This window comes from Sminthopsis crassicaudata, chromosome 1 (genome assembly GCF_048593235.1).
Source record: "Sminthopsis crassicaudata isolate SCR6 chromosome 1, ASM4859323v1, whole genome shotgun sequence".
NCBI lineage: Eukaryota > Metazoa > Chordata > Mammalia > Dasyuromorphia > Dasyuridae > Sminthopsis > Sminthopsis crassicaudata.
Window position 1 is genome coordinate 326,679,048 of NC_133617.1, and position 14,309 is coordinate 326,693,356.

Sequence of the window (14,309 nt, forward strand, 5' to 3'; positions counted from 1 at the left end):
AAAAATAATCCTCCAATAGTATGATATGAAATTTTGGTAGCATTGACTTTTTTTTAGTGGTATGACCTCTCCATGAGCAATTAATATTTTTTCAATTATGTTTTTTATTTTTATACAGTGTTTTTGTAGTTGGATTAATATAGATGTGTCTTGGTAAAAAAAGATTTCCAAATATTTTATATGTTATCTAATTATTTTGAATGGAATTTCTAATTTTTATTGCCTTCTCCTGAATTTTATTGGTAATGTACTGGAATCCCAAAGTTATATATGAATTTTATTTCTGCAATTTTGATAAATTTAATAGTTGCACTTAATTTTTAGTTAACGGTTTAGTATTCTGTAAGTCATTATATAGTCTGCAACAAAGTAACAATTTTTTCTTCTCCCTTATACTTATTTCCTATACTTATTTCCTTCATTTCTCATTCCTTTATAATTGTTATCTATTATTTCTAGAAATATGCTAAATAAGAGAGTCATTAATGAATATGCTTTCTATCTTATTGGAAAGGTCCCTGTTTTCTCGACTAGCTATAATATTTACTTTTGATTTTAAATAGATAACACTATATTAAGAAAAAAGCTTATTTATTAATATGAATTCTAGTATTTTTTAAAAACAGAAATGAGTATTGGATTTTGCCAAAGGTATTTTATCTTTAGATAAAAGAGTTTTTCTTAAAATGTTTAGGTTGCAAATATGATTTATTATTTTATGGTCTTATTTTAAACTGACTCTGAACTCCTGCTTAATATTTATCCTGGTTATTACATGTAATCTTTCTAATATGTTATTATAGACTATTTGCTAATATTTTATGGAGAGTATTATTTTTTTATGTCAATGTTCATTAGGAATATTGGTGTCAGGTTTTTGTACCCCCCTCCCCTGCCCATTCTCTGTTTTATCTGTCTCTGGTTTAGGTATTAAGGCCATATTTATAAAAATGTTGATGTAACATTGAAATTGTTCTTTCAATTGTCATTTACAAATATCTGGAAATTTTTCTTTTTTTAATAGTAATTTATACACATGAGGATATTTTCAACATTCATTTTTGTAAAATTTGGTTTATAAATTTTTCTTCTTCCCTCTCTTCTTCTTCTTCCCAAAGATACTGAGCAATTTGCTATAAGTTAAATATGTGTAGTTCTTACAAACTTATTTCCATGTTTGTCATGTTGTGTAAGAAAAATCAGACAAAGGAAGGGGGAACCACAAAAAAGAAACACACAAGCAAAAAAGATGAAAATACTGTTTTGATCCACATTCAGTCACTATAGTTCTCTCTCTGGATGTGATTGGTATTTTCCATTTTCCATTTATTGGAATTGCCTTGAATCACTGAATTATTGAGAAAAGCCAAGTCTGTTATAGTTGATTTCACCTCACTCAGCATCAGTTAATGTAGGTATTTCCAGACTTTTCTGAAGTCCACCCATTATAATTTGTTATAAAAAATAATATACCATTACTTTCATTTACCATAACTCATTTAGCCATTCCCTAACTGATGGGCATTCACTCAATTTCCAGTTCCTTGCTACTACAAAAAAAAAAAAAAAACTCTTACAAACATTTTTGCACATATGGGTCCTTTTCCCTTTTTTATTAACTTTTTTTTGGGATACAGATCCAGTTTTAAACTGCTGGAAAAAAGGGTATCTTAGCCAATCTGAGAGGTATGTAGTGGTACTTCAGAGTTGTCTTAATTTGCATTTCTCTAATCAATAATGATCTAGAGCATTTTTCATATTTAATTTCTTTATATGAAAATTATCTGTTCATATCCTTTGAACAACTTATATTCTTACAAATTTGAGTCAATTCTTTATATATTTTAGAGTTGAGGCTTTTATCAGAAACACTGACTGTAAAATTTGTTTCTCAGCTTCTTCCTTTTAATATTGGCTGAATTGGTTTTATTTGTGAAAACCTTTTTAATTTAATGTAATCAAAATGATCTATTTTACATTTCATAATGTTCTCTAATTCTTATTTGGGCATAAATTCCTCTCTTTTCCACAGATCTGAGAAACAGACTACCTCGTGTGCTGTTAATTTGCTTATAGTATCATCCTTTATGTCTAAATCATGAACCCATTTTGACCTTATCTTAGTGTAGGGTGTTAGATATTGGTTAGTGCCTAAAACTATTTTTCAATTTTCCCAGAAATTTTTTGTCAAATAGTGGGTTTTTATCCCAGAAGCTTCGGTCTTTGGGTTTACCAAGCATTATATTACTATATTATTATATTATTCAGGAGAAAAAGTAATCATGGTTCCATGAGAATAAGACATATATTATATATAAGAGCACACATTCATGGAGGAAATGGATCATTCTTCAGATAAGTATGCTCCACAGAGTCCTTGTCTGGATTTCGTATGTCTGCTTGATTGCCTAGAGAGTGAACTAGTTTAGGTTATCTGTTAAAGTTTACAACCTTTCGAAATAAAGCATCCTGGTGTAGGCCTTGTGAGATCACAGATATGAGCAAGATTCAAAATGCCCATTTCTTTTCCCCAAAAATTACATGTCCAGAGAGCTTTACTAGGCAACTGCACCCTCTAGTGTTGCAATAGCGAATGCTATGCCACTATTTACATTTGACTTATATAGTCTTATCTTCTTTGGGCTATCTTTACATATTTTATTGGTCTAAAAATATAGTTGTTAAGCTAGGCTTTGGAATTTAGTCTTCACTGTATTCAAATAGGGCAAAAACAAAACCTTTATTTTCTTTTCCCCTCCCCCAATTATCTTTAAAATTTTTTCTTTATTTAAAAGAGTCAAAATGAAGGGAGAGTTGATTTCTGTATTTTCTTCCAGATTTTCAAAGGGTTTTTAAAGGTGTTACTCCCCAAAGTTTATTGTTTTGCATTATTGACAGATTGTTAGAATAACTGATTTGTAGAACATTAAAGAGTAAACAATTTTTATATACACGATAATAAAAATAAGAATAGAAAGTTCTTAGTAGAGTGATTTTGCTAGAGTGCAAACAGACCAGAGAGCATTGTTTTATATATATATATATATATATATATATATATATATATATATATACATATATATATATATACATATATACATATATATATATGTATATATATATATATATAAAATATGTTATGTATACACACACACACACACACACAAAATTATATTTCTAATTTCTCCCAGAAAAAAACAGGTTAAGTCAAAAAGCAAAATTTAGTATCAAATTCTTGAATAATGCTCTCTGAAGCATTATTGCTTTTATAATTTATCTATTTATCTTGTCATTAGTAGATGTACAGGATCTATGATGTATGATTGGTTTGAGTACTGCCTTACTGACACAGACTGTAACCTCTCTAATTCTTAGTTGATGATTTAATGAGTTTCATGACTGGATGAGCCTTTTACTTCTGACACATAAAGGCTTCTCTCAAAGCTTGTATTAAAAACCCTTCCTTCCCTTTGACAAGTCGGGCCAGAACTTAAGCTTCACAGGTAGAAGTTTGGATAGTTCTCTGGGTCCTTAACAGGCAACAGCAAGATCTTGTGCTGGGGCTCTGGTGGAAGATCGGTAAGGATCTTGGTGGACTGGACCAAACAACTGGCCTTGCATCCAAACCAAATATCCAGGCTGCAATTTATTATTCATGTGACAGTGAACAAGTCATGTAACCATTTTGAACCTTAGTTCCTCATATTTAGAAACATCATGAAATTTCCAGTGCCTAAAATGCTATACAATGTGAGCTATAATTCGTGTTGCTATTTTTAAAATTAAAGTTCACTTAAAATAACTTCTGAGTTAAAGTGGAGATTGTTATTTGTAAAAAGAACAGTTTGATTTTTTGCTTGCTTTCTGTTATTGTCTTCTTCTCTTCTTCAAAAATGGCTTCCCCCCCCCCTCAGGGCAGTGCTCTTCAAGTGATGAGAAACAATTTTCATTATATAAAACTTATGAACTGTATTGGAAAGTAAGGTTTTTAACTACACTTATTGTTCTTCTAATGGCAAGTCAGCTTGCTAGAGGGAGAAAATTTTCCCCCAACTGCTTAAGTACTTGGTTAACAACCAGAGGAACTTTAATTAGCTGTAACTATTGAAGGGCTGAGTATCTTCTAGGGATTAATCACTGGTGGGAGCAGGGCATGGAAGGATCTGTTACCTCTGGGTGGTCATGAATCCTCAGGAAAGCCTATTCCATGGTAGTAACTGCTTTAAGCCAAGAAAATGAGAAAAAGCAGCAAATATCTATAGATTTTTCTTGTCCTAAATGGGAGATGCAATTTCATTTTGCAAGTATGGTTCATTTATAGATAATTAATATAATCATGCTACTAGCCTGGAAGCATTTACACAATCTGTTCAGATCAGTAAGCCAAAATTATCCCTGAAGTTAAGTGCATTCAAAAAAATGACTTATTATTACTTATTGAACATGAATGATGTACAGATAGCTAAGAAAGACATAAATTTGGACAAAGTCTGTGTAGAGTGCTCACTAACTTCTCTTACACACAAGTTGGGGTGGGTTGGAGAGGGAAGTATCCTGGTAAGAGAAAGACAATTAAACTTCCCATTTTCAAAGTCTCCTTTACCAGAGGTATGGGGCCCAAAACAATTCCAGTGAGTCCTGAATCAGATTAAAATGAAATTGCTGGGCAGCTGGGTCTTGCAGTGAATAGTCAGGAGCACCCGAGTTCAAGCCTGAGATACTTATTGATTGTGTGATCCTGGGCAAGTCACATGACCCTGATTGCATTGCATTCCTGTTCCCCTCCTCCCTCCACAAAAAGTAATTGAGCAATATTTAATAAAATAAAAATTTTAAAAATAACATTCCATTTTTAATTATAACTTTTTATTTACAAAACACATGCATGGGTAATTTTTTAACATTGACCCTTGCAAAACCTTCCGTTCCAACTTTTTCCCTCCTTCCCTCCACGCCTTCCCCTAGATGGCAGGTAGTCCAATACATGTTAAATATGAATAACATTCCATTTTAAAAGCTAAATCAATATGTTGTCAGCAGGGATTCTTACTAATCATTTAGTGACACTCTTTCCAATTGAGTTTGACATTACTCTTGGGGAAGGTGGAGCAGGCCAGAGACTTCTTTTAAAAATAAAAAAAATACTTGTGAATTAATAATGAGCAAACATGATAAATACATATGTATTAATATTTAATTAAAATAGTTCCGTTTACCTGTTTTATTGAAAATTTATATTTATGAATTTAGTTTAAATTGATTTAGTTTAAATCAGGACTAATGGGTAATTCTAGGCCCCAGCCTAACAGCAGAGAAACACTGACATAGAAAGTCATAATATAGAATTCATTTTAAATGATAAAAAATGTCCTTTTTATCAGTTGAACCTTCAGCAAAAGATTCTATTTTAATTAACACAGCTCCAAGAAAGGAGAGGGGGAATCTAAATCCTGAAAAGATTTCACCAAAATAGGACCGTTATTATTAGGGTGGGAAATGCCTATATGATTAATAAGTTCTTATTTAACTTAGCTGACTAAAACATTTCTGCCATTTTCTATAAACTTTCATGATGAACATGAATTTAGAATTCTTCTTGAGGACTAGAGAAATACTGAGTACTGCAGAAAACAGTTTTAATTTAGATTGTGAAGACATGGCCCTAACATCTGATGAGGTACTAATAGCACCTAGGATACTTAATATGATAGGAGAGATAATTTAAACCCACTTCTCATTATTGTTGAGATGCAGCCTTGAGTTTGCATGACATTTGAAAATTCTGAGTGATAATTTCTTTTAATAGAGTCTGATAAAAGGTGTTTCTTTCTCCTAGATGTTTAATCAAAAATAATTTTCTCATCAAAAGTAATTATCCATTAATTAAATTATATTTAAGTGATCAAATGTTTGCTATCTTTAGGGCTTAGTATAAGAAGGATTTCTTATGTCATTAGATTTTTATTCAGACTGTTTTAAAAAAAGCCACTTGACTGCATGATGGAGAGGGATTTTGTCCAGGCAGGCATTTATTTTTAAAATGATAACCTTTCTGTGTTTTGTTTTCAGTTTTTAAAATAATTTCCTGTTTTAAGGACAATCAGAAAAATTTGGAAGAGAGTGTGTTAATGTAGATTTGAGTATCCTTTTGTGTTAATGTCCCATTAGACTGATTATGATTAAGATAATGACTGACATTTATATAGGTTGTCTCAGAAGTCAGTATAGTTTTAAGCTTTAATAGCTTAAATGGAGGCAGCTAGGTGGCTCAGTAGTTTGAATGCTGGGGTCTGATGTTAGGAAGACCTGAGTTCAAATGTAGCCTCAGATACTGATGAAGTCATTTAAAAAGTTTTCTGTAATCCACTAAAGCAAGAAATGGCAAACCATTCCAGTATCTTTACTACTAGGAAAATTTCACGGATAATATGGTCCCAGAGTCGCAGAATTGGATGCCAATTGAAGAACAATAATAACAAAAAGCTTAAATGTTATTAAATTCTCTTTCTCTCTGTCTCTCTCTGTATATCTTTCTCTTTTTGTTTCTGTCTCTCTCAGCTTTAATAGCTTAATTCTGCTAAGCATTTTACTGTGATCTGGTTCCTTTTGATTTGTATTGAACTGCACAAGCTAGGACATACTAGGTAGGATTCAGGTGAGCTAAGCTAGACTGAGTTGGAGGAAGAGCCCCTGGATTAGAAGTCAGTTTTTAGTTTCCAATGCTACTATAGACTCCTCTATGACTTTGGGCAAGGATTTTGATTTTTCTCTACTTCAATTTTGCCATCTGTAAAAAGGGGGAAATATCTGTCCTAGCTACCTCACAGCAACAAGGTAAGGATAAGAGGGGGCTATTGTAGGTCAGTTATTAAGTACCTCAGAGAATGTATGCTTCCATCAATGCTAGTGCACCTGATGCATTCTGAGCACATTGGGTTCCTTCCCACTTTGTAATCAGAGTGCATCGGGTTTACTACTATAGCCCTTGAGAAATCAAGGAAAGAAAATTTCCTCAGAGTATATAACCTGGGCATCAATTTAAAAAGCACAAAGTGCTTGAATGTAAAGCATTATTAATATCAGACCTTACTACGATTGTGTCTAAATATAAAGTGGCATGTAAAAAATTGAGGTAGTTATGGAAGTAATTTAGGCCCAGAACATTGTGCCTCAACTATTTTGATAATTCAAGTAGAGATTTTCCATTTCATTTCTACACTTTGGTTTTGGTATTTGACCTTATTTAAGAGCTTGCAAATCCATTAAGGCTTATTTCACCAGGAGAGTTATAGAATATTCATACACAAAGTTTTAGTAGGTTATTGTAGCATTCCATATGTTAATTGAGGTTGTGCTATATCACACCCACACACCACACACACCCACACACCCACACCCCCCCCCCACATATATATATATACATATATATAGTGTAATTTGTGGGATTTGGAATTAGAAGGCCTAAATTAGAATTCTAGCTCTCTGCTTATTAGCTATGTGACCCTAGCCAAGTCACTTAATCATGTGTTAAACATAGGTAAAAATATTTGCACCATCTAACTCACAGAATTGTTGTGGGGATCAAATGATATAATAATTTGACTAGCAGCTTAAAGTTTTCTAAGCACTTTATGTTATCTCACTTGATTTTCACAACAACCAAGGAGGTAGGTGTTATATTCTCATTTTTTCATATGAGGAAACTGAGGCAGATGCAGGTAAAGGGTCTCATATATAAGAAGTACCTGAAGCTGGATTTGAACCCAAGTCTTCCTTATTTCAGATCTAATTCTCTATTAACTGGACTCTACTTATTTGTCTAAAACAACATATGTAAAATTGCTTTTTAAATTGTGAAGTTTATATAATATAAGCTTAGTTATTATTGTTAATTTATGAAAATGACTGGCTTTTGGAAAGAATGTAAGAAAAAGAAGGGAAATCCTAATATCTTTCAACTGAATAGTTTATGAAATGAAGGAACTATTAAGACCTACCATTACTATAAAGAATCATTCAATATTTAACAAGGCACAAACTGGACATGTTTAGGATCATTTTGTTGTTGCTGAGTTGTTTTTTCAGTTATTGGTTGACTCTTTGTGACCCCATTTGGGATTTTCTTGGCAAAGATATTTGAGTGTTTTGCCATTTCTTTCTCCTGATCATTTTACAGATGAGAAAAATGCAACAAACAGGATTGAGTGACTTGTCCAGGTCATACAAGTAGTGAGTGTCTGAAGATAGATTTAAATTCATGAAAATTGTTCTTCCAAGCTCCAAGCCTGATATTCTATGCACTATAGTATCATCTAATTGTCCAAGTGTCATTAGTAGCTGGATTAAGTTCTTACACTTTGAAAGCATTCTTTCCCATTATTTATCCCAAAATACACTGTCATATTATAAAGAGAATTTTTAAGTAAGCTGTAGAAAAAGGTCTAATGGTTAGTCTCAAATTTTATCCATTGCTTTCAGTGCTTGTTCATTTTTACCCAGTATTTTAATTCCAAAAAAGTCCATGAAGAATTCTATCATCCCATGAGATTAGAGATTTGGAGTCAGAGCATTAAAAACCATCGATTCTGACCCTCTCATCTTAAAAAGTTCCTCAGAGGAATCTAAGGAACAGTGTTAAAGTGATTTCCCAGGATCACTTTGCTAGTAAGTGTTCAAACTGGGATTTGATTTCAGGTCTCTGATCCTAATTTCTGGGTTCTCTTCACTATTTATAAGGGAGTTTAGGCCCAGAGAAATTAATAACTGTCATAGTCACACAGCTATTAAATATCTTTCCTGACTTAAAGGTTCCTGCTTTCCCTACCATACCATGCTAGTTATGTGCATTCTAAATCTTGCTAGTTTTAGATGACACTTCTTCATCATCTATTATTTTCATATCTCCCTATGTAAATCACTTTATTTTAACTTCTGTTTGATGATTTAATAAAAGTTCCCAGTGATTGTTGCTTGAAATTTGCCCCATTCCCTGAAATATCTTCTCTACCCGGAGAGTCTCTTTGGTTCATCTCTTTGGTTCCGTTAATCTCATCCCTGAAATACTTCTAGGTCTAGAAAGAGACAGGATCTTCTTTCAGATTCAAAGCCACAAATCATCAGAGAAGACCCAGAGTTTAAATGGATTTCTATTAGACAAAATGTTCTTTGTGTTGTTCTTTTTGAAGAGGCTTTGTGGCTCAAGAAGAAAATAAACTTAAAATGTGTGTTAGTCTAAAAATTGAAGAAAAGTGACATATATTAATTAGCAAGGGTAGTTAGGATAATATTCTAAATGACTTGATAAATTGATTGAAACACATTAAAAACCATGTATGTCTCTAAAATGAGGTGGTTGATCATTTTATTAAGATTGAAGGATAAGTTGAACAATCTAAGGTTTACATTGGTTTACACAAAATATGAAAACCATCCAGAAGATTATAGGCTCTAGCATGTTAAATAGACTCTTTATGATGTTTTTGGAAGGACCCAGAGCGTAATCTTGTGGGCTAAGCAGACATGGATATATTGTAATCTGTACTTGTGAAAAGAACTTTACAGAAATAATTGAAGAGAGGACCCTGGAACTCTGAAAATCCTTAAAGGAGAAAATCTCCTTCAAATCTACCTTAATAAGGAACCCTACCCCAAGTCTTTTTTTCCCTTAAATGAATTTAAATTTTGACTGCTTGGGGGGGGGATGAAGAGAGGACCCCTAAAGTCTGAAAATCCTTAAAGGAGAAAATCTCCTTCAACTCTGCCTCAGTGAGGGACCCTGCCCCAAGGACAAACAGTTTCATCTTTATTATCTGGATGGGGTCGGCTCAGTTCTGAAACTCATTGAATTCAATTTGAATTCTAGCCCTAGCTGAAACCCAGAGAGGAGCCAATTTGGGACTCTACCCATGATGCCCTTTAGCTAAATCTCTCATTAAAAAAGCCAAACTAAAATCCTCTCTTTGCAGAAATTGCAAATACGCCAGCTATGCCATGCTTGGCATCCCAAGGATCCTCTGTCCACTGGAATACTCTTTCCAGTGCTATCCTTTCTTTACCCTTTACCTAACCTGGTTAGGTTATTTCCCTAACCAGACTTTAACCTTACTTCCAATACCCATAATAAACTTCTTTTATCAATCTAGGTTTTTGTGTCTATAAATTCCTTTACAGGGAGCCTCTGCACTGCCAGAAGGGAGTCCCCAAAACTCCCTACCCTTGCGCCGAAACCTACCCTGAGCCCCGAACCTGTCACTAGACCTTATTTAACTCCCTACCAGAAACCCTAATTTCATTTAGGTTCCCCAAATCTAAACCTCATCATAATGATGAGGAGGAGGATAATGACTACATTTTCAGTTCTACAAAGTACTTTAACATGTTGTCTCCCACAATCCTGTTGTTTAGCCAGAGTGCTGGTGTTAAGAATTCTAATGATTTAAGTTCATATCTTGACTCAGACACTTACCCCTATGAAACCTGACATCATTGTTATTATTTTCTGTTGACTGATTGTTGAAGATGTTATAAATGGGATTATTGGTAAGATATGAAAAGAACTAAGCAGCATTTAATGTCCTTTGCAAATTTGACATTCTATAATTCCTTTATACCTTCCCCCTCTCTATTTTCTTTCCTCATAAAACCTTTTAGAATAGCATTATCTGTTAAGACTATTCTGATCTATGCTTAGCCATCAGTAACTACTCATGAATATCAGCTTTTCATTGCCCTTGAGCATGATACAATGGAAAGAAAATGGTTCTGGAGAAAGAGAATCTAAATTCGAAACTTGCTATATGTGTGAGTTTGGCAAACCTTAATCTCCCTGACCCTCAGTTTCTCCATGTATAAAATAAGAAGAATGGTCAAGGTAGATTCAATGGTCCCTTTCAGCTCTAAATCTAGAACCCTATGAATTTCTTGAAATGAATTTTCTTATCTTAAAATTGTGCATGATTTTATTAATTCAAAATCTCTTTGGAGTTTCTTATTTGTTTTGGTGGTAGTAGAGAAAATTATAAGTGTTCAAATCCATTTCAAATGAAAAACCATTTCTGACATATTGATTTTTCCCTTTCTGAATCTCTTTTGTGTTATGTTTGTGTCATTAGACCTTTATGTTTGATTTCTCTTGCATTTTCTAAACTCCTTATTCTTCTATGGTTCCATTTATAATCAATGGATCTCTGTGATTCAATCCTTCCTGAATCCAGCTGTTTTGCCGCTTGGTAGAATCAAAATAACCATAGTTTCTCCTAGCTTTAAGGAACTTTAGAGAACATCCAAACTAACTTGGAGGTGATTATAACATTGTCAACAATTGATCACAAAGTTTTCACTGAAAGTCTATTTTATCTTTACATTTCCAAGTTTATTGTATCTTTCCATATTTATGAAAAGGATAAAGACTAAAACTGCATTTGGGTGAATCTATAAATCCAAAGAATGAGTGTCTTATTTTTAGCTTAGTGTTTACTTCAATATGGGGCAACTACATGGCACAATGGTTAGAATGCTAGGCCTGGAGTCAAGAAGAACTCAGTTCAAATTTAGCCTCAGACACTTACTAGCTGTGTGAAATCACTAAACCCTTTTTGCCTTAGTTTCCTCATTTGTAAAGTAAGCTAGAGAAGGAAATGGCAAATCATTCTAGTATCTCTCCCAAAAAAATCCCAGAAAGGGTCACAAAGAATTAGATTCAACTGAAAAATAACTAACCAATAGCAGCCAAATATTTCGTTTTCTGGACAATTCTTAAATCTCACAGAATTCTTTAAACCATGAAGCTTTGTGGAATCAGATTAGTTAGAAAGGATACATATTTACTTTTTCTTTGTCAATCAATAAATCAATTAACTAAATAATTAAATATTTACTGGCTGTTTGTGTAATGTGAATGGAAATACAGGGAGTTGGAATATTTGAGTTCCAGTTTGAGTTTTAACACTTACCAGCTGAGTGACCTTGTATAAATCACATGACTTCTGTGAGCCTTATTTTATCTATATGGACTAGAAAAAAAATCTAGCACCTGCCCAGTTGAAGGAGTAGTCTATTTTTCCATTAGTGTGCACATTGGTGCTTTTGAGCTTATTCTAGATAATTTTTATTATCATCTCTAATAATTTAATTTCTATTCCTTCTAGTCTAGAGATCTTATGAATTTCAATGTTTTTCACTCATTAAGATATAAACCCAGATTCACTAAACACCAAATTCTAGTGTTTAGCACTCACCATTTTCATCTTACCCCCAAAAATATTTGTATTATTGGCAAGTGCCATTGAATTTTTTTTTCACTGTGATTATTGGTGTCTAGTCTCTTAGTTCAATGGTAGAGCTATTTGTTTACGGTTCTTGCTGCATGACAGTGGTCTTTTAAAGTAAATAATAAGTCCATAGATTGATTTTGTATATGTCAAGATAGTATAACTAGTTTTAGACAGTTACATAGTATAGTGAATAGAGTATTGTGCCTGCAGTCAGGAAGATATGAGGTCCAATGCAGTCTCAGATACTTACTAGTTATGTGACTCTGGGCAAGTTATGTAACTCATTTTGCTTCAGTTTCCTCATCCATAAAATAAACTGGAAAAGAAAATTGCAACTATTCTAATATCTTTGCCAAGAAAACTCTGAGATGGAGTTCACAAAGAGTGAGACTCAACTGACGTGATTGAACAAAATAGCTAGTTCTAGATAATTTGAAGATGAATATATATTATTAGCTCTTTATGAATCTTAGTATGTTTTAAAAGTATTGAGAGCCAATCCAAGACAAGAATGATTATCTCTAGAATTATGATTCATTAAAAAGTACTTCTGCATAATTTTGAGAAAGTGCTAGAAATTTGACCCAGTTTGTTTGGGACTAAGGTCATATTCTGAAATCTTATTGGGGTGTGATGGTTGCCCTTGGTTTTTGAATGTTATGGTAGCAAATACATTTGCTGTCCAAGCCCAAGTTTAGAGAGACTTTTTAGGATAGTATAATTTTTTTCTTTGTCTCTGTCTTTGTCTCTGTCTCTCTCTTTCTGTCTCTGTCTCTGTTTCTGTCTCTCTTCTCTTCCTCTGTCTCTTCTGTTTCACCCTCTTTTTCTCCTTTTTTCCCCCTTTCCCCAAACCCAGAAGCTGCAATGTTCTAAAACAAAATTCTTTAGAAAAGAAATGAATTTACAAAAATTAGCTATTATATGGAAGGTAAGTCACACTAGTATAAAGGCCCACAATTTTTAGGTTCTCAGTTTTTCATGGGTATTCTTGCTTATTATGAAAAATATTTTTCATTACTCCCACTTTGTAGTCAAAGGACCAGGGTTCAAATCTCACCTTTGATTCTTGCTATCTGTGTGACAGTGAGTAAGTCCATTTAACTTTTGTGGGCCTTCTTTTTTGAAAAATGAAGGGGTAGAACTGGATGGTTTTTTCAGGTTGATCCTATAATCTTCAGTATTACTGATGATGAAAGAGTATTCACAAATGTCAGTTAATTTTTCATACCAAAACCTTTGTTGATTTCTTTTTTGTTGGGTTCCATTCCCAATTCTTCAAGGAATAAGAGACCTTTGATATTTTGTTTATTGATTTGGTTAATCATGGCTGCTCTTAAAACAGACTATCTCTACCAGTCTAGTGACATTCTAGTCAAAGTCTCATTCTTTGGGAGTTTATATCTCATAGTTACAGCTCAGCTTTTTTCTGAAAGCAAGAGACTCATCCAAAAGTGAGCTTTTTTTTTTTCCTAATAGATAATACACTCTTTGTTTCCCCCCTTTCTTTTGGAATACAGTTCTGTCTTATACTATTTGGGAGTCATCAACATAGACTTCATTCTCATTGAAGAATGAATTTAAAAAATCATCCAATATCGGATGTTCCTCCTATCTTCAACAAGGTCTGTTTTTTTTTTCCCTTCCATATACTATATTATTTTACTTATCCATCAGTTTTTTTTTTTGAGGTAGCAGTGTTATTCATTTGTGTCTAACTCTTCATCACCTCATTTGGGATTTTCTTGACAAAGATACTGAAGTGGTTTGCCATTTCCTTCTCTAGGACATTTTAAAGATGAGGAAACTGAGGTAAACAGGATTCAGTGATTTGCCCTGAGTCACAAAGGTAGTAGTTGAGATATCTGAGGCAGTATCTTGAGGCCCTATGTTTGATCTACTGTACTTCTACTGAATTGCCCTTTTTCTGGATGGGAAGTGTCAAATTTCCTGAGGAATTCTTTGTAAGAGTCACTAATCCCCATTGTAGATGAAACTGCCTCTTGATAATTCTTCAAAAATTCTTAGTTTGCCATCAGC

At 33.2% G+C, this 14,309-nt stretch overlaps 1 protein-coding gene across 1 annotated transcript in view; it reads left to right on the forward strand.

Annotated features, from left to right (window-relative positions):
- MARCHF11 (membrane associated ring-CH-type finger 11) overlaps positions 1-14,309 on the forward strand; it is a 142,027-nt gene that overhangs the window by 24,039 nt on the left and 103,679 nt on the right. The window lies entirely within an intron of this gene.